Genomic DNA, 21465 nt, shown 5'->3' on the forward strand with positions numbered 1-21465 from the left:
AAAGGCATTACACCTGGTACGCACGTTTTCCACAGATGTGTATTTTTGAATAAACTCCACTGAAAAATTGTCTTAATTGAAACAGCATGTTACCACAATCTTCAAGACTTACTAGGGAATAGTATAAGGCTGATTATGGAAAACTTTAGCGAAAAAAATATGTCTTTTTTGATTAAAATATATGCTTCTGAATAACGTGCGTGTTAACTGTAATGCTTCTGAAACAACGCATGTGGTTGGAAATTCAGATTAAAAAATAAATATCTTATCTATGTACAGTAAAGACAAATGTTATAGATGTCCAAAACTGGATATGCACTGGTAATTAAAATTCATACAACCATCTTTTTCAATGATTACTTATTTTACTGATAGAAAATAGTAATCATTGTCGTAAGATATATTTTACAGAATCATACTAATTGTCTTCTGATATTTGTGGTATTAAGCGTAACATTCAACCGCAAAATAATGGAGTCTTTGACAAATGTTGAGTTAGTGTTACATAGCTATCAAAGTATCATCATTTTTTTTTCTGTCAGAAGTATCATCATCAGCAGTCGTCAGAAGGTAACATTCAACAATTATAGACTACATACAATTTCACCTTTGAACAACATATTTCGTGATTCATAATGCTAAATACTGATTATTAGTAGTTCTCACAAGTGATTCATAATACGGACCAGTAATCCTTCAAAAAAACACAAAAGTTGCACAGCTTTGTGCAGAGCGAAAACAGGTTAAGTTTTAATTACTGCCTTGCAGTTTACGAAATACAGTCAACTCTCCCTTACTCAATATTGAAGGAACCATCGAGTTAGGGAGGTATCGAGTTACAGAACACAAAACCAATGCAACTGCGATCCAAGGGACCATCGAGATAGCCATGAAAACCAACTTTTACTATGGTTCTCTAACTCGATATCGAGATACGGATTATCGAGTAAGGGAGAGTTAACTGTAGTATAAATTAATGTAGTAATGTATTTGAGATTACGGAAAAAAAATGTTTGAAAGCAAGGACAGTTCTCATGGCAGAAGGGTAGAAAAAGGTTTCTCTATAAGCGTAACTTATCTGAAAACTGTGATCAGAGACACAGCATAACAAAAATAACATTTTTGCGAGTCGCAAGGATCAAATCATGTGTCTAGTAAATTGATATTGCTGAATCTGATGTCGCTCTCAAAAATGTTTCAACACGTCACAATTTTGAGCTACTGGTCGCTAAAGTTGCATGAAACACTGATTTTATTATTGTTTACAAACAATAGTTTAATAGTTTAACTATTAGTCAAATTTCAGTGACCTAATCCACAAATAAGCGGTTTCTTCACCACCGCTCAGGCCTTAAACCTAGTTTGACTATATGGGTAAACGTGGTTTACGGCCTAAGCGAAGGTGAAGAAATTGGCAATATGCAAAATAGAACTTGAACTTTCATGTAGTATATAGTTTGGGTTGAACTGCAGAATTATATTCCAATTCAATAATTTTTTTTCAACATACTTGCAGTTTAAAAAAAAATCTTTATGTAGTTAGTTATAATACTTTTCTAAAGCATCTAAAAATAACTCATTGAGCATCAAAAGTATTAAGAACTTTGTTGATAAGTATTCTTTAACACATAAAGCATAAAAATAGTCAAACAAGCTGGTAACAGGGCGGCCACCAAATTTTATTTTGAAATACCCGCTTTTCCCGGTATGGTTTCCATAATTTTCACTGTTTTTATTTTAGCTAATTTTTGATGAATCAAAGCCAAACCTCAAATTTTCAAGAGTACAAATTTGGAGAGCTGAACATCTGTTTGAGCTGAAAACTTACTTTTTATCGATTGGTAACCAACAGCAAGTGATCAATCGATCAAGTGTTCAACTTAAACGGATGTTTGGTTCTTCAGATTTGTGCCCTTGAAAATTTGATATTTAGCTTCGATAAATTTTCTCCTTAAAGCAATTATATTTAATGAAGCAAATCCACACATGTAGAAGCATATAATTCTACTTTATTAAATTCTTGGTCTTTTTTTATTTTGGAAAAACATACAGACTGATATAAATAAATGATGGATTTAAGGTGAAGATGAATCGAAGCCAAACCTCATATTTTCAAGAGCACAAATCTGGAGAACCAAATATCCGTTTAAGCTGAAAACTCAATCGATTGTTCACTAGCTGATGGTGACCAATCGATTAGGTTTTCAGCTCAAACGGAAATTTAGTTCTTCAGATCCGTGCTCTTGAAAATTTGAGGTTTGGCTTCGATTCATCTTCACCTTAAAAGAATTCACATCCGCATAAATTGTGATTTAAATGTTCAGTAACTGAAGAAAATTTACAATACAATACGTTTCAGTGCCAAAATCATCTGAAAGAATATAATAAACTTTAATTTAAATCTTCTAGTCAAATCAGACAAAGGAATGTTAATAAATGTTATTCTTGTCAGTAGTGGAAGGGTCAATTAAAGTTTCAAATAGGGTTCTAAAGCCCCGTCCCAATTTTAGTGCCAAACGCTTATGTTTAGGCCAAAAACACATGTTTACTCAATTTTTAATGTTTTTCGTTTGTTTAAGTCCAAAAAAACATTTTTTTTTATAATTTTGAACACCCATTGGCTTAAACTCAAATTTTGGATGTATTTTGTTTTCCGTGTCCCTTGCGAAATGTCAGATAGGAACAACCCCAGTGTTAAAGCTGAAACCCCTGTGATGTTTTTGTCAACTAATGGAGTGTCAAACATGATCATAGTGTCAAGGTTCATCTATGGTCTCAATTTTGAAATTAAAGTTTAAATATGATATAGCCGTTATTTGAGCAGGAAAAATTGCTAAACTAGTTTTAGTAACATGCTCTTTCGTGTTATTAAACAAAAACAAGATTTCATTAAATATTTTAGGACCCTATTACTTGCTCAAATTCTTATATGCTGAATTACAATAGGTACATTATTGGACAAAACATTTGCAAATTTTGACCGATTTCGGACGAAAAATTATAAACAAATTATCTGAAAATAGGAAAGCTTCACACAACAACTGTTCCTAGCAAACTCTCGCATACTCTGAGATAACGCCCTAAAAGCCATTGGTAGCCACGTGTGTAGCTCGTTGTTTCTGAGCAAATAAAAGAATAAGCATCCAAACCAACATCACGGGCAGGTAGATAATGATCCTTTCTTCCACATAGTGTTGTTAAATAACATGAAAATCCATTCAAATGCTCAGAAACAACGAGCTACACACATGGTTACCAATGGCTTTTAGGGCGAGATCAGAAGTTATGCGAGAACTGTTTTTTTTTTTTGTCTAAATCTACAACTTTGCTGAAGATACCATAAAGCTATTTATTTAACTTTTTGAGTGACGTAAATTATTTAATTTTGTCCAAAAATTCACTTAAGTCAAGCCTGAATTTGTGATTGGAAAAATATATGTTGCAATTCTAGTTGTGCTGTGAAAATTTCATTCAAATTCAAAACTTTCAACAGTTAATATCCCCAAAAACTAGACGTGCAATGATATTCTCTATGAATTTCATCAGATATTTATTTAGGTATTAACCCAAAGATCCAGATATTACCCCGAGTCAGATTTCTTCACATTTAAGAATTTTCCCAAGGAATAAGGAAGAATAAGGAAGAATTTTATTTTGTATGCCTCAAGAATCCACAATATATCTTCCCAAGGATAACCGTAGAAATGGTCTTAGAGATCATTAATAATTTCTACAAAGACTCTTTCAGAAATAATCAAGAGATCATCGTTTTCTTCCAAAAATTCTGTCATAAATTTATTAATAATTCTAATATAGATTCTCGTAGGACATCCTTCCAGATTCCCGTTTCGAATATCTTCAAAAATTTGACTAATAATCTCTCCAGAGATGCTTTCAGGGATTTCGTAGGATTTCCTATAAAATTTTCTTCCGGATTTTTTTTAAGAATAAGAACTAGGAAATTCTCTGAGGATGCCTTCAGGAATTACTCCAGAGGTTTCTCCTAAGACTTCTTTAGAGAGTCCTCCAGTAATTATTTGAGATTCAAAGTCAAGGCAAGAACTGCAGAAGCAATTTTTTCCATGCTGGAGAAATTTCTAGAAAAAAAAACCTACAGGAGCTTTTCGATGAATCCCAGGTTGAATTTATTGAGGAATTCTGGGAGTAAACGTGGATGAGTTTTTGAAGGAATGCATGGACAGACGAAGACATTTTTGCGGGGTCTCTTAGAAACATTACCTACTTAATAAACCTTAGTGGATTTTTCCGGAGGAAATTTTGTATGAACCTCTGGAAAATCTCCTAATATAACTGGAATATAACTAGACCTAATATAATCAAAGTAATACCTGAGGAAATTACTAGAGGCAGTGACGCATTTTGAACTGAACGCTTGCCAAAAATGAACGGAGCCCGAGCTAAATTTGCACGAGAACACAGTGAACAGTGAACTTCCGTTCCAAGCAAAAGCCAGCCGCTGCTTAAGAACAATTGGTAATTATGATCGGAGCTCTCACGTAAGAAATAAATTAATTGATCGCTGAAAATTTTAATGGTCAGGGAAATTATACAGCCCTTGGTATTTAGAATACCAAATAAAATATCTTTGACAAAGTTTACTATCGTAATCAGTCAAAAATAACTGGGTTCACACCGGTTCATATTTTGTTCAAGCTTACTTGATCGCTGCCTTCAAAAAATTGAACTGGAACGCAAACTGAACGCGTGCAACTGCGTCGCTGACTAGATGTCAGTGCTCAAAAATTTCTGCGAGCAAATTCTGGAGCAATTATTTTAGGAATCTTTTGAAAAATTGCAAGAAGAGCTTTTCTTCGAGGAATCTGAGACTAAATTCTTTAATAACCTGCTAAATAACTGCCTTATAGTCTCTGAGGGTTTCTCTTGAGCCTGTAGACTTTTGCATCAGGATTCACTGCAAGCGAAATTTCTTTAAAGAGACAATTTTGGTTAAACTGTAGAGCCTCGCATTAAAATAGAGATCAAGTCTCTAAAAATAGACCTGCTAACAGCTCTATAAATGGAAGAGATCACAATCAAATCAAATCACAAATTTTGCAGATAGGCCTATTCACATGACGTCTCATATCAGCTGATCGAGAAGCACTTTGACAGGTCTTCTATGAAAATGACAGGCCCGTGTTAGCACCAGTCCTCCACCGATGTAAACAAATGCATAGACGGATCTGTCACATGAAAAGGCCTATAGGGCCATGTGACATGTTCTTCCTGAAATGTCAAACTCTCTAAACGTCTTTCTTTTATGTCGAATTCGTTTTTGAACCTAGGTTGGAACTGGTGAAACCCATTCTGAATCACAGTTTAAACCCCGACCCGATTCAGATTCGGCTGAAGTACAATTTATTAGACGTTCGTTTACACTAACCCAGTTCCTAAAAACGAAAACGACATTAGTTGTATGTTTTCAAACATGGGACAAACTTTCAACAATACGTAGAACGACATTAAGCGAAAAACAAAGAAATAACATTAATATGCTTTCTGTAAAGTCATATCCACTATCCAGCTATAATCATATGCCCCACATTCCGTTTTTCAATTTATTTTGACCATGCGACACGTTCAGAAGAAATACGACACAAAGAAACTGCCGCCGACGTAAAACAGTATAATCCTCCACAAATGATATGTAAAACGTTTAACACGACTGATTTGAAACGTAGACCGCCATGTGCCACAATTTACGTGAGAAAAACAATGACAACTTAGAGCAACGTTCCAATGTCATATATAACAGGTCCGGGTCTTAGTATGTGTTTGCTTGTATTAGTCACGAAAAAGATGTAAACAAAACGATCAGCTGATGGTGACGACAAGGCTGCGAAAAATTTTGTTCGCAGCTTTCGCAACGTGACGTCATCTTCGGCTACTTCGTGAACTTTCGGTTCGCCGAAGTTGCCATTGCACAACTACCACTTCAAAACTGATGTTATCACATATACTAATTTGATGTTCGCCCGCACCTCTAAATACCCCACATCGGCAACGTTCGTCCCATCTTTTCCGGTCTGGTCAATGACTTCCTGGCCATTAGCGCGAAAACAATGATGATTATTCTTCTTCGTCGTCGTCGTCGAATAAGATTTGAGTGCGACGATTGTTTTCGACGTCGTCAAGAATGGAACTCTCTGCACCACGTCGTCGTTTCAAAGTAAGAACAACTTTTTCGCTACTATTGAGAGTAGTGAACCAGTTCTGACGCAAGACAAGACACCTAGCGCAGACAGTAAGTAAGTAAGTAAGTAGCAGTTCACAGTCAGAAAACCAGCAGCCAGCGCTTTCATAACCTCGAGTGCAACCTTCACGAGCACCGACAATAACAACTAATACCAACTTCTCTCGTAGTCGTCGTCGTCGCCGTGTTGCTTCTCACATTGCCTTCTAAGCTCTCCTATACGAATGGCATGCACAATATGTGCAGTTGACTAGGTAGCTTGAAATGCTTTTATATGTACATGTGTGACGCGTCAGTGCTTCTCAATCTTTGAAGAACGATTCATTTAGCAGGGTGCGTACTTGTTTATAGATATAGAATTCTGTAATATGCCTAGGTTTTCCCAAGTTATGCTAGAAATAATTCTTGGCACGGAAAGTTTCCAGTGCAGTATAATCAATAGGTACCGTGTGGGACCGAGATCCGTACACCTAAGCACTAAGTCAAATAAAAGCCTATGATTAAAATGTGTGGGTTTGTATAGAGAATCGGTCAGCCTCTTTTCTGTTACCTTAACATCTTTTTAGATGTAAATAATCACATCAACATCTAAAAGTTAAGTAGAAATCATTAAAAAATAGGAATAAAAATGACTTGCCTTGAATCGAAATCCGTAAACCTGAATAAGGTTGAAGCAAAATCCGTACACCTGTGATTCGAAATCCGTACATATACTTAAAATTCAAAACCTAGATGCTAAAGATGACATTTTTATATTCTTCTCTCTATTACTGACATTACATACTAAATTGGACAACGCCTCATTTTCAGCTTTGTGTTCTAAGAGCACTTTCATAGTTCGTAATTCTTCGCAAAATAACATATTTTGCATTAGCATATCGTATACTGTGAATAGTATGTGAATAACAGCAGTGACGTACGAAATTACCTCCCGACGTACGAAATTGCCTATACATTAATGCGTAAATGAATATACGTCACCAAAATCGATAGATTTAATATACCTGCTTTTCATCCACCGACAATCCTGCTGCGGCCGTTGCAAGGATCCAGTTCACAATTTCGGCTTCCTCATCGGTTGTGAAAACTGTGGGAGCTTCTTTTTTTTTGGGCCTACCGATTTATAACAGCATCTCTGACAGTGGTCTTCGTAATACCAAAAGCATCCGCAGCTTTTCGGAATGATTGGCCACTGCGCACTGCGTCAACGGCTCCAGCGCTATATTTGGGCTTCATTGTATCATGTATTTTAGCTAGAACATGATGAAATATGTTAAACTTTTCCTGTGTACGGATTTAGATTCAAATTGAAAATATGAATCAAAATCCGTACAGTAAAATAAACCACAAAAATAGTTATGGTATTGGTCAGAAACGGCAAATACTGCATTGGAATAACAAATACTTACTATTCAAAGACATCGTGAAAAGCAGCGGGCTCAAAAAAACAAGAATTTCACTGGTAATCTGTTGAAAACTATATCAACTCTTGTTAGCAAATCGCTATGAAGGCAAACAAACCACACAGCGCAATGGCAAGCGATCGCGGTTTGATTTTTATAATTTTCAAATCAAGGCCTACTTATATACAGTTGGCATTACCAGCAACTTATAACTTATTGTGATTAGATGTGTCCATTAAATAGCAATACAGTCAAACCTCCATGAGTCGATATTGAAGGGACCATCGACTCATGGAAATATCGAGTCATGGAACAACTATTCTTTGGAAAGCTGTTTGAAGGGACCATCATAGAACCATGATTGTATGTTTTTAGTATGGTTCCATGAGTCGATATCGAGTAATAGAACATTGACTCATAGAGAGATGACTGTATAACGATAATTAGGTCAAGTGTAAGGATTTCGGTCCCTCACGGTAGGTGAACAAATGAAAAAACACTCAATTTAAGTACTTGTAGTATAAAACAAAACTACAGAATTTACTACACTGTTGAATGAATAACCTTTCAAACATATAGTACCTATAACTTTCGAACATAAGCTTATATTAAAACGAATCCTGTGGTTGCGGTCGGAATCTTTAAAAATTCAGTGTTTATAAGATTTTAGTAAAAAAAAACTGGGATTCCTATTAGATCTCAGGAATTTCTTTGGAAATCTTGTGATTCTTGACATTCTATCGAAGGATTCTGGGGGGAATCTTTGCGATTTTGAGATTTTTTTAGATACCATTGAATATCCTGACAATCTGATGTATGAATGTGATTAAAATGTAGAGATTTTTATGGCTCCGACGGTAATTGTTAGAATAAAGTGAGGATTGAAGGGGGAAGAGTGAAAATTCCTTTCACAATACAGAAAATGTCTACAAATATTCAGAAGGTTCATCTTAAAGATAACCGTCAATGGGCATGAGATTGATTGACCGGCCGCAGTTTTACGTTATTGAAAGAACAGCCGTACACTATTTTTTTAATGTGGTCGACGTCCTACGTAAAATAAACCGCGTTATTGTAGAAAACGTTATTCAAAAGCGTTATGTCTAACACTTCTTCTCTATTAGATACCATGAAGGTTGGGCGATTGCCTATGTTAAGTTATCCAAGATCTGTACTACTTAAGTATTCCATCAGACTGGAGCCTCTCAAATTGATATCTGAGCTGCCCCAGATGATGTGATGAGCATTGGCATCACTGCCCACAATCATTGGTACTATGCCAGGGAGGAAGCTTCAGAATCATTTTCACAATTTTATTTTGAATCCTCTGCAGCGCTTTCTTCCTGGTACAGGTCGGACTCGATTATCCGGAGTATCGATTTTTTTTCACTCCTGATAATCGAATCATACAAAGAAAAATTAAAATCTGCGATGAAAGAACTTAAATATTATTTTTTTTTCGTTGTTTTATTTATATGATGCAGTGGCTTAGCCAGAAATTGGTGCCACGTGATAAAAGTTTTTTATCATTTAAAAGATGTTTCTGCATGTGTTAAAATGTTAAATAATTCCACTAATGGTTCGGCCAGTGATACGTCACCCGAATAGTTTTTTCTTTCTTTTGTGATAAACTAAGATGAGAAAGTATGAACATTGAGCGCGACTCTTTTTTTTCTCCTGTGTGTGTTAAACGTGTTGATTCAAAAACTGAATGTGGTTCGTGGATGCTCGGTTCAAGGTGGATTATGAAATGCAGTTTTTTGTCGGTTTTTCGTGCGGTGCGTGCATTTTGTTGGGCAGCGCTAAGTTACAGCTCACGTTATTGTTCATTATTAGAGAAGCGACGGATTTTAGAGGAGATTCGAAAAAGGAATTTGGTGACTTTGTTCTGATCAGCAGCGCATGGTCACAATGCGTAAATATTAACCATTTGTCGGCCAAAACGTCTACCGAACGTATCCCATGGCACTACCCTTTCCATCAACTTTCCACAACATTCCGTAACACCTATGAGAGGTCGTAGAGTTCTCTGCATCTTTCTTAAGTAGGTGTTCAATCAATCATCCTTTCCCATTCCCCAGATTTCGCAAGGACGTGGCCAGGACAGCTCTCGACTATTGGAGGATGCGTCAATCTTGTCTAAGAGTTAGAGGTTAGTCCCAAATTTCTGACTTTGGTAACGGACGGGAAGGAGTGTGGTCTAGGACTAGTACCACCTACGAATTTTTGCGAAATGCTTTATGCTAATGCTAACCGAGTCCGACATGTATTACAACAGCTAGTCCATATTGGTACAGCATACAACATGGCCGGCCTGAAAATTTGTTTGAAGATCAAAAGCTTGTTCTTAAGACAAAGTTTTGATTTTCTATTAATAAGAGGGAAAAGACTTTAACATATTTGTTACATTTGGCTTGAATGCCGTCAATGTGGGTTGGGTTTTGAAAGTTAAATTTTTATCTAGCTGAGCCCTAGATACTTAACTTCATCTGACCAATTTAATGGAACCCCTCTCAACGTGACAACATGTCTACTTGAAGGTTTCAAATAAAGAGCTTTTGGTTCATGTGGGAATATTATTAGTTGAGTTTTGGAAGCATTAGTAGAAATCTTCCATTTTTGCAAGTATGAAGAATTAATTTTGCAATCTACTACAGTTGACACACAGGCTTCGTCCTTTACCGGATAAGCCTGTGTCATCCGCAAACAGGGATTTTTGACATTCTTGAGGTAAATCAGGTAAGTCAGATGCAGAGGCGTCGCGTCCGCATGTGCAACATGTGCACTGCACAGGTGGCAAATCGTTCATCCAAACCACCTACAATATGTACTGCTTTTGAAGTTCAATATAATCATTCTTTCTACAAAATTTAGCCCATTTCAATTATTTCTATTGCTGATAGGTTGCAACACAGTTTTCACTTATCAATTATTAAATTTTTGCTAAGCAAATGAAATGCAATAGCTGGTTCATGCGACGCGCGATCTGAGACCTAAATTTCCTAACGCGCTTCGCGCGATATATACTCCGTAACATTTTGTTCAATGCTACACTTTGCTGCTGTGATGATGCAAACCAACGCGTGCACTGCCATCGGAAAACGCGCTGCCTTGTATCGTACACGCAATCCTGTATATGTGGTAGAAAGCGTTTTTGAACTACAAATGCCAGTGTGTTAGTAGCCAAAGCGTCAACTCTGGCCGGTGCACAGTTTTGCTACATCTACAAATTTGATCAGTTCGAACGTGCGGGTGGCGAGACAAGAGAGAAATCAGTCTACGAGAGAGATCTATTTTGCTTGCTCTCCCGCTTGTGGTGTGAAGTGCAAGCGTGCACTGAGCCAGAAATTGCGTACGAATTTCATAAGAGAACGCTTGTGAATTGATTTCTCGACTGGTTTTCTCTCTTTCATAAGAGTCTTATGAAATACAAAACGTCCGATATTCACAAGAAATTCTTGTCGTTATCATTAGAGATCATATGAATATCTTTATTTTCCTAAATTCAAAGAGCGATTCTTTAAATACATAATGGTCGAAAAGAATGCCATAATTGATATCTATGATCCTTCATAAGAGTATCTTATGATATTATACCCATTTATATTATGAACGCAATGATCGATGGAAGTTCACAAGTTTTTCTTATGAGTCTCATTAGATGCTTCTTATGTCTTTATTCCATAAGAAAATCGTATGAAATTCTTGCGTGTTTTTCGATAGGAAGTCGACTGTTTTTCACAAAGTGTTAATAATAATTGTCATACGCGCGCTTATGAATCTCTATCGTGAATATTATGTTATTACCATTGCTCCACGTAATTCATAAGATTTTCGTATGAAATTGTTATGAAAATCGTACTCCATTAGATTGTCTTATGAAAGCCAATGATCAATGCGTATGATAACCAAAAAGAGTTTCTTATGAAATTTTATCTGTATATGTAATGAGTGTTTCATAAGTCTGCAATGGAATTTTATAAGATTCTTGAATGAAAAACAAAATACTTCTTATGTCGTTATTCCATAAGAAAATCTACCTCATACGTTCCGTTTCCTCAGTGTGATTTTTCTGGCGGCTGGCGGTAGGAAGTTTTTGCTGGTTGGCTTGGCACTCAGTACTCACGCTGTTGCTTTTTGTAGTTTACTGGTTGAAACCCGCGCTTATAACATGCAGCATTAGCACGGTGATACTTACGGTGGCCAATCAGATGACTTACTAACTCAAGAGCGGTCACGTCCTTCGTCAACCCCAGCATCTTCACGCTCGTAGTATGTTTTAAAAGTGTGCATATTTCATGATGCGTGCACTAAGTAGGGTAAGGAGGGGCGGTATGGTCTAATGGGGTAATATGAGCCACCTTTCATTTGAACTTAAAAACCCGATTTTGATCCTGATAACCTTAGGACCTCATAAAGTATGCTTCAATTAGCCACCAACGTAAAAACCGTGCGAAAATCTGATTTTGTACTTTATATATTCATGAAAATACGAAGGGTTGATGCTACTACGAATATCTTATATGATTTTGTATAGATAAGCTTTGTATTAAGTTTTGTTTATTGTTTCTAATTTTTCACAGCAATTCGTTCTTCCACTATCTAAAGGCATTATAGCACGAAATTGTATAGATTCTGAAACAAATTTGCAATACAACAGAATTCATATGGAACATCTAGGAACGGGGCAATATGGTTATAACCGGTCAAAGCTCAAAAATAGACAATCAATACATGCCATTTTTGCAGTTTCATTGCAATAACGTTGCCGCACGTACTTTAAATTATAACTATTACTTTTAAGTACCGTTAAGTCACCAGTCACCGTGCGGGCTCCATTCACCGTGCACATATACAAATTCCTACAAAATATTCATACAATTTTCACAAATTATTCTTTTGTCAGCAAAATAAGATAAAACTAATAAAATGAGGTAGTTTTTTGTCACAAAGCATTTTGAAAAACCTAGTTTATGTAGTCAAAATCATGTGAATTCTGTTTGATAATGAGATTTTTCAACACTCTTAGTAGAAACGTTAGAGTATGAAATTTTTCAAAATTTCAACAAGTTTACATTGTGGATACCACTAGTTAGATGTATTTCATCGTATGAGCAATTAAATTTTATGCAATTTATAATTTTTCATTGTGTTTCAGTCAAAACCCAAATGCACGGTAAATGGACCCTTTTCAATATGTATGGTTCCCATTACCGTGCATTACTATAAAAAGCTTGAAATTATTCGGTAATACAGTGATACCTCCATGAGTCGATGTTCCATGACTCGATATCGACTCATGGAACCATACTAAAAACAAAATTTCATGGTTACTATGATGGTCCCTAGAAGCAGCTTTCCAAAAGATTGCTGTTCCATAACTCGATATTTCCATGAGTCGATGGTCCCTTTAATATCGACTCATGGAGGTTTCACTGTATTAGATTTATTGTTATGTCGTGATTAAAAACTTCATTTTGAGTGTTTGAGTGAATATGAAATGGTTTGGACAATACAGTCAAACCTCCTATAACGATTTTAATGAAAAAAATATATATTTAGTAAATTTTTAAATGTTTTATGGTTTTTATTATAAATGAAGTTTTTAATATTCTTAAAAATGAGTGCGCACACTACTAGCAACATAGTTGCTCCATTACCAACGTTTCTTCAAGATACAAAATGAAATCATGACGAAAACTATATGCACGGTGAATGGTGCACTAGTGTGCTATGTCACCAGCACGGTACGAGGCGACCTTAACATTACATTTTCAAACATATTTTTAGAGTATTTTTTGTTATCCAACACTAGTTTTATATTTTTTCCTGAATTATTATATAATTGCACGCTACGTAGTGGTATTCTACTACGCATCAAATTATTTGGCAAAGTTATACAATTTATTGAAGTGCAAATTTTTCTTAAATGCACGGTGAATGGTAGTTTGACGGTAGTTGAACTTCAATGACAATGTTGCTGACAAGTGAAGCTCTTAGAACCATGATTTATTGGACTGTCAGCAAAACATACAATTGCATGATTCAAATCAGGCTTCAACCGAGTTTTTGTATAAAACTCTTTCATACATATTACCTTCTTCTAAATCAAGCCTTGCAAACGGTTTTCCATTTAAAATACAGTCGAATTTCGTTCGTTGCACTACGTTTAATTGCACTTCGTTTTAATTGGGCTCCCGTTAAGTGGGCTGTAGCCCACCTAAAACGAAGGCAAACGTCACTTTCTGACATAAACCGTAATTTGTCAATGTTGGTAGCGCTGAATTTCTATTGTAATCGGTTGTTTGACAGCTCAAAACTTAGCCCGATTAGTGAAAGTCTTTCACTAGGTGGGCTACGGGTTTAGTGCAACGAACGAAAGTTGACTGTAATACGATTTAGTATTGTGGCTCATGTTGCCCCGTATTGAGGACCGTTTCGCTCCATATAGTGTAAAATCACACACAAAATAGTGTTTTTCAAAAATATTCTTAACGGAATTCTATGTAATATTATTTACAAAATACAACTGTGGCATGAAAAGAGATACTTCAAACTACAAATTAAGCTTATGGAACGATTAAATTATATTGTGTTTCTATGCTTTTCAAGAACTTTCACCTAGGTGGACCACACTGCCCCTATGGACACTACACGATGAAACCGATCTTGTTTTTTTAAAGATATCATAAAACGGGGTAAACAGAAGATGTAGTAATTCTATTCGTCAGTGCTGCTGAAATCGTCACTGATGACCCGCATAATTAGACTTATTTTAATGTTCAAATTTAATCCAAGGTATTCCTAATGATGACAAAAATAAAATTATACTAATTTAGAAGTGCACAGGTTGACAATGAGGCCACGCGACGCCTCTGTTCAAGAGCATTGTCAATACATATCAAGTTTTGTTTGTAAAGATATGTTAACATCAAGATTAGTGTCAATACAGTCAACTCTCCCTAACTCGATATTGAAGGGACCATCGAGTTAGGGAGGTATCGAGTTATAGAACGCAAAAACAGTGTAACTGCGATCCAAGGGACCATCGAGTTAGCCATGAGAACCAACTTTTACGATGGCTCTCTAACACGATATCGAGATATGGGGACGGACCTGGTGTAGTGGTTAGAACACACGCCTCTCACGCCGAGGACCTGGGATCGAATCCCATCCCCGAGATAGTCACTAAAAAATTCAGTGACTACTTCCTTCGGAAAGGAAGTAAAGCCGTTGGTCCAGAAATGAACTAGCCCAGGGCTAAAAATCTCGTTAATAAAGACAGAATAAAAAAGATATCGAGATACAGAATATCGAGTAAGGGAGAGTTAACTGTATATGTTTTATATATACAGGTCGGACTCGATTATCCGGAATTTGTTTTTTGATGATCTTGTTTTTCAATTTGTATGCATAAATCTGAGATAATTTGGTATTGCAATATACAATATGAATGGTTTTGCAGTTTTGAACGTATTTAACCCTCTCTTTCCCATGGTAGCACAGGTGATCCACCGATTTTCAACGAACGCGGGCTAAACCAAATTGGCACGAGTAGCTCAATAATAATTGCAATATATTTATATACTCATAAAATCCCACAGTTGTCTGTCTGTCAGTAACGCTTTGAAATGTTTCATCTAAAAGTTTCGTTGAACACTACAACAGCAATTTAAGAGCACTACAACGGTCAATTTTAATAAAAAGAACATTACAACTGCAAATTGTGGAACACTACAATAGCTCTTTGACAAAATATTCTGAAGTTTCCCGGAACTTTGTTCATTCCAATTCGTAGAATATTCTCGAACCCTTCATCATTGTCGTCTGTTTAGGAGTTTGGTTTGTGACTAAAACATGAACAAATCAACTTCAAGCAAATCGTAATTTGGTCGAACTTGAATCGGGTTGGAGTTGAAAATGTGAAAAGGGTTTCTCCAGTTCCAACTCTGGTTCAAAAACGAGTTGGACATATTTAAATGCAAGATAAACATGAATGAGATGAATGTGCACGAAATATTTGAGTTTTATTATTTCACAGTGAAACCTTCATGAGTTAATGTTCAATTACTCGATATCGACACATGGATGCATACTTAAAACAAAATTTTATGCTTATTACGATGATCCCTTCGAACAGCTTTCCAAAACATTCCTGTTCAATGACTAGATATTTCCCTGGGTCGATGGTCTTTTCACCACCTGTGATTTTGAAAAATGACAATGAATCATACAAAACTGCTGCAGCTATTCGGGAGAATATGCTAGAATTTTTGGTAAGTTTCTACTCTCTAATTCATAGAATCTTCTGGAACTTTTGAAGTATTTCACAACAGAAGAAGCACTACAACAGCATATAAAGCTATAATTATATCAGATTAAAACACTACAACAGTACTGAGGGCACGTGCTCGATATGAAGTATGGCCAGAGCATAAATTTAGGCGATTTTGCGGTCATCAGTATCATGCGATTTGAAAGATTATACGTAGCTTTTCGCTTTAAGGTGAAGCGGCGTGTAACTCAAAGAATCATTAGAATCATCATTGATGTAATAGTAGTAGTGTCGCCTTTCCATGTATATTTTCAAAACAAACAAACAAAAAATATAACATTTGTGTTTAGCATATTTTTATGTAAACACATGGTAAATTTAGTAGATTGACGAGTATTGGAAATCAAAATCAACTCTTCAATCGTACATATCAAAAGAAAACATTACAATTTAATGAAGGGCAACGGAATTTCTCTGTTTTTATTTGAATTTATCGCATATTTTTGTTATGCATCGGTACGGTTTATGTTTGCTAGGGATGACGGTGTTGCCAGGTGATTGGTGACAGATTTTTCTAGCAATTGTTATATGCTTGTTTTCGGAACATTTGCTGCATATTATAAAAACTTATCATTTTGCAAATAGTTTTCCATCACAAGATCACTGATTTAATAAAATTTCAATGATTTTTGTGATCAATTCACATTAAGGCCTTTTGGTGCGTCATCACAAAATGGCTTCTTCCAAAATCATTAACGTATTGTTATGATAGTATTGGTATTTGCAGCATCGATGAAATATAACTGCTTATCACCTGATTTAATGGATAATTTATGCGAAGAAAAATGCTTCAGGTGGTATTTCAATATATAAACAACACTTTCAGATACAGCATTATCAATTTAGCGACAATATACATGAGATTTATATTCTCGAAAAAAATCTCCGATTTTATGCCGCATTTCATTGCCTCACACAACTACACTTGTAAATAGAAGGTGCTTACCTTTTCCATTGTAATTCTGCAGCAAACATTTGTATTTTGGATTTTATATTGCGTTCACTACACTACCACTAAACAAATCTTTCATTCACTTTCCTTAAAGGAACACATTTCAAACGGGAATCAAATATTTATAAAGTTTTATCAACCGCAACACTCAAAACTATTATGGCGGTTGTTTTCACTTGCTGCGAATCGACGCCGCCACCGCACACTGAGGCATGCCTGTGTTTATAGTCTAAAATATCCTACTTTTTTCCTGTTGTATTAATTTTCAGTACGGAAAGGTTGGGCAAAGCATAGAAACTTGAAACTCATACGTTGTTTGTTTTTCGATTCTCTCAAATTACGAAAACCATCTCTACGAAGCATAAAATCATACCAAGAGTTTATCAATTTGGACCACCCAAAATAATTGAAAAGCTCCACAGTGCGATGCGTCGGGACGCGTCTATCGTGTGTGCACAATCATCGCGATCGTTGAGCGCAGTGATGTCAGAGTTGCTATCTGTAAAATCATAGCATTTAATGTGAATTGATCACAAAAATCATTGAAATTTTATTAAATCAGTGATCTTGTGATGGAAAACTATTTGCAAAATGATAAGTTTTTATAATATGCAGCAAATGTTCCGAAAACAAGCATATAACAATTGCTAGAAAAATCTGTCACCAATCACCTGGCAACACCGTCATCCCTAGCAAACATAAACCGTACCGATGCATAACAAAAATATGCGATAAATTCAAATAAAAACAGAGAAATTCCGTTGCCCTTCATTAAATTGTAATGTTTTCTTTTGATATGTACGATTGAAGAGTTGATTTTGATTTCCAATACTCGTCAATCTACTAAATTTACCATGTGTTTACATAAAAATATGATAAACACAAATGTTATATTTTTTGTTTGTTTGTTTTGAAAATATACATGGAAAGACGACACTACTACTATTACATCAATGATGATTCTAATGATTCTTTGAGTTACACGCCGCTTCACCTTAAATGCTATGATTTTACAGATAGCAACTCTGACATCACTGCGCTCAACGATCGCGATGATTGTGCACACACGATAGACGCGTCCCGACGCATCGCACTGTGGAGCTTTTCAATTATTTTGGGTGGTCCAAATTGATAAACTCTTGGTATGATTTTATGCTTCGTAGAGATGGTTTTCGTAATTTGAGAGAATCGAAAAACAAACAACGTATGAGTTTCAAGTTTCTATGCTTTGCCCAACCTTTCCGTACTGAAAATTAATACAACAGGAAAAAAGTAGGATATTTTAGACTATAAACACAGGCATGCCTCAGTGTGCGGTGGCGGCGTCGATTCGCAGCAAGTGAAAACAACCGCCATAATAGTTTTGAGTGTTGCGGTTGATAAAACTTTATAAATATTTGATTCCCGTTTGAAATGTGTTCCTTTAAGGAAAGTGAATGAAAGATTTGTTTAGTGGTAGTGTAGTGAACGCAATATAAAATCCAAAATACAAATGTTTGCTGCAGAATTACAATGGAAAAGGTAAGCACCTTCTATTTACAAGTGTAGTTGTGTGAGGCAATGAAATGCGGCATAAAATCGGAGATTTTTTTCGAGAATATAAATCTCATGTATATTGTCGCTAAATTGATAATACTGTATCTGAAAGTGTTGTTTATATATTGAAATACCACCTGAAGCATTTTTCTTCGCATAAATTATCCATTAAATCAGGTGATAAGCAGTTATATTTCATCGATGCTGCAAATACCAATACTATCATAACAATACGTTAATGATTTTGGAAGAAGCCATTTTGTGATGACGCACCAAAAGGCCTTAAGATTTCGTTGGAACGTGGCTAGCCACGTCGGGTTTGCTAGTTGCAATATATTTATATACTCATTTGTCTTATCAAACATCAAAATAAGTGACCTAAGGGTCAAACTATTGAAAAACAATCAACTAACTATTGAAAAACAATCAAAATATTTATTGTGGATTTGAATAATATAGCTTATTTGAAACAATTTTTGTTCAAGCACTTTTTTTAGAAACGCCATTTTGATAGTTAAATTGTCGAACAAAGCTGTGGGAAAGAAAGGGTTAAGAAAAAGGGGGTTTGAAAGTGTTTTTTTTTGTGAATGCTGATCAAATTTTGTTTTTTCTTTTGAAGACCCTACTATTCTTTGAAATAATTTCTGGCTACACCACCACATCATATAAATAAACCAACGAAAAAACATAATATTTAAGTTCTTTTATCGAACATTTAAGTTTTTATCTTAGTAATTCGATTATCCGGAGTGAAATTAAAAATCGATACTCCGGATAATCGAGTCCGACCTGTCTTCCAGTCGGCTCGAAAATAATTGTAGGAGCTGATGTGTAATATGATATTTGAAATGTAACAGGGACATGATCAGAATCAAAATCAGCGTGAATAGGAAGAAAATTAGAAGGAATAATTATTTATTGATATTACATATCAAGCCATGGCTTTGTCATTGATGTGCGAAGTGCATTTGAGAAACGCTCATGCCATACAAATACAGCAATAATTGTGCAGCTCTGCCTAGTTTTTGCAGCACCTACGTCTTCTACTCTACTCATAACAATATTCTTTTCCATGAGTCGATTCTTCACCTCCCCGTGTGTCACGGGCACATGTGGCCACTTTTTCTAAATCTCTGGCCCAAAAGTGCAATTTGGAGATGCACTTCTGCAGATCGAAACCTAAGATAGTGAGACAAATTGTGCAACCTGACTTACCTGTTTTTCCAAGTGACAGAATCAAGGGTCTCGGCCGAAATCGATTCTGCCTCCGGGTTTTCTGGCGTCAGAATAATCCACACAAAGTCGGTAATTATTGGCCTTCGATCGAAGGTTTTCCCCACACTTTATTCACGTCTTCCTTCCCTTTTATTCGAATCAACCTGCCTGATGCTGATTTTTCGCGTGATCTTCCGATCTCTCAGCTACTGCAACCTTCGATTGGCCACATCTTGGTTCTGTTCTCCGGGAGGGATTTTCTTCGAGTTACTTAACCTTCAACCTACAGAACTGGCCCTGGAATCCGAAACGGGAAATTGGAACACTTCTTTCTTCGCGCAACACGTCGTCCCGCAAGCAGCAGCACCAGAGCCAAAATACGTGAATGATATTTACAATCGCGAGTCCATTTTTTTCTTTTCACTGCATCAAATTATACGCGACTCCACTTTGGGGCCAAGGAGAGAGAGACAAGACATTGAATTACTTTTATTCGATCAAAAACAACACTCAGACACAGGCACAGACAGAATCTGATGCACGGTTCCCAAGACAACACCACAGAGGCCTGCTGCGCCCAACACACAATAGACGGGCCACTCTTCTTCTTCTTTTCTGGCCTCTTCCCCTGCACTACGCGTTTTTCCTCCTTTTGCAGAACGAAATTACTTTCGATTCCAGTGAAAATTTGCAACACTTTTCACTATGGCCTACTGTTGCTGCTGCTGCTGGGTTTTTGTGCTGCGCAATCAAAAGAAAAACGGGACACTCTTATTCTTCTTGTTCACCCTCGGTACGAAAAATAACTTTTATTCCGCCGCCTTCTTCGATTCCCGACGCCACGCAGCAAACACAAGACGACGACGAGAACCGTTTTCGGGAACAGATCTAGCAACCCAAAATCCGCGAATGAATTTCCACTCTAATCTCACCTCGGGAACGGAAAACACTACTTTCGTGAAATTGTGCGAATTATTATCACTTCTTGTCTGCTTGTGCTGATGGCTGCGAATCCGAATTTCGTCGTCAAAGTCCGATGTCGAAAGCAACCAACCAGCAGAAAAGAGTAGCAAGAGCAGAATGAAAGAATATGGTGCGTGTGGTTGAAAAATGACGATGGTCGTCTTCTCTTCCTCTGCGGAGCGATGATGGCGATTCGACACACGAGCGAGAAACACCACTTTTACATGCAAGCAAGCAAGTCGCGGTTTGGAGCTGCGACGAATAAACGAACGACACAGAAAAAGGAGGAAAGCGAAAACGCAAAAAGCACTAAAAAAAAAACAATGAGAGCCCTTGCAGCATAATGTGACAGTGACGTTTCGCGGTGGCAAAGTTGGCAGCCGCGGATAAGATGGCCGCTCACAGTACACGAAGAAAATTATTTACCTAAATTTAGAGTTCAATATTGCGCAGTTCCCACCTTATTGGACCCCGCACTTCAGAAGTGCGGGCGGGTTCATAAGTGCGGAAACGTCAAACCCTTTGTTTTCGCCGTTGGCGGGCAAGAAAAGGCAGTGAATCGGTTTCGCGCCAACGAAAATTGTTTACGTGTGTGCTCTCAGCAGAGTTGCTAGTTTGTTTGTTTCATTTGTTTCACGAAAACTTGCTTGTAAAACATTTGTAAAAGTATGTCATCCATTTGAAATAGGCTTGTTCGATTATAATTAATTGTGACAATGATGCAGTCAAGTGCAAATCTGTATTTGGATAGAAAAACCAGTGTAATTTGTCGCGTAAATGTACATTTGAAGAACTTTCCTTTTGCTTAGAAACATATTGGAACCACTGCTTGGTGACCTTCGAAATG

At 36.5% G+C, this 21465-nt stretch overlaps 1 protein-coding gene across 5 annotated transcripts in view; it reads right to left on the reverse strand.

Annotated features, from left to right (window-relative positions):
- Window positions 1–20905, reverse strand: part of LOC5574535 (F-box/WD repeat-containing protein 7) — a 122531-nt gene extending 101626 nt beyond the window's left edge. The window contains exons 1-2 of one of the 5 annotated variants that reach the window (XM_021843579.1): window positions 20609–20905; window positions 19656–19952 (exon numbers count right to left, since the gene is read on the reverse strand). The gene's annotated coding sequence lies outside the window, so the exon portion shown is untranslated. The other 4 variants (XM_021843578.1, XM_021843581.1, XM_021843580.1 and 1 more) reach the window with 4 other exon arrangements.
- Between the last annotated feature and the right edge of the window lie 560 nt (window positions 20906–21465).

The sequence above is a fragment of the Aedes aegypti genome, chromosome 2 (genome assembly GCF_002204515.2).
Source record: "Aedes aegypti strain LVP_AGWG chromosome 2, AaegL5.0 Primary Assembly, whole genome shotgun sequence".
NCBI lineage: Eukaryota > Metazoa > Arthropoda > Insecta > Diptera > Culicidae > Aedes > Aedes aegypti.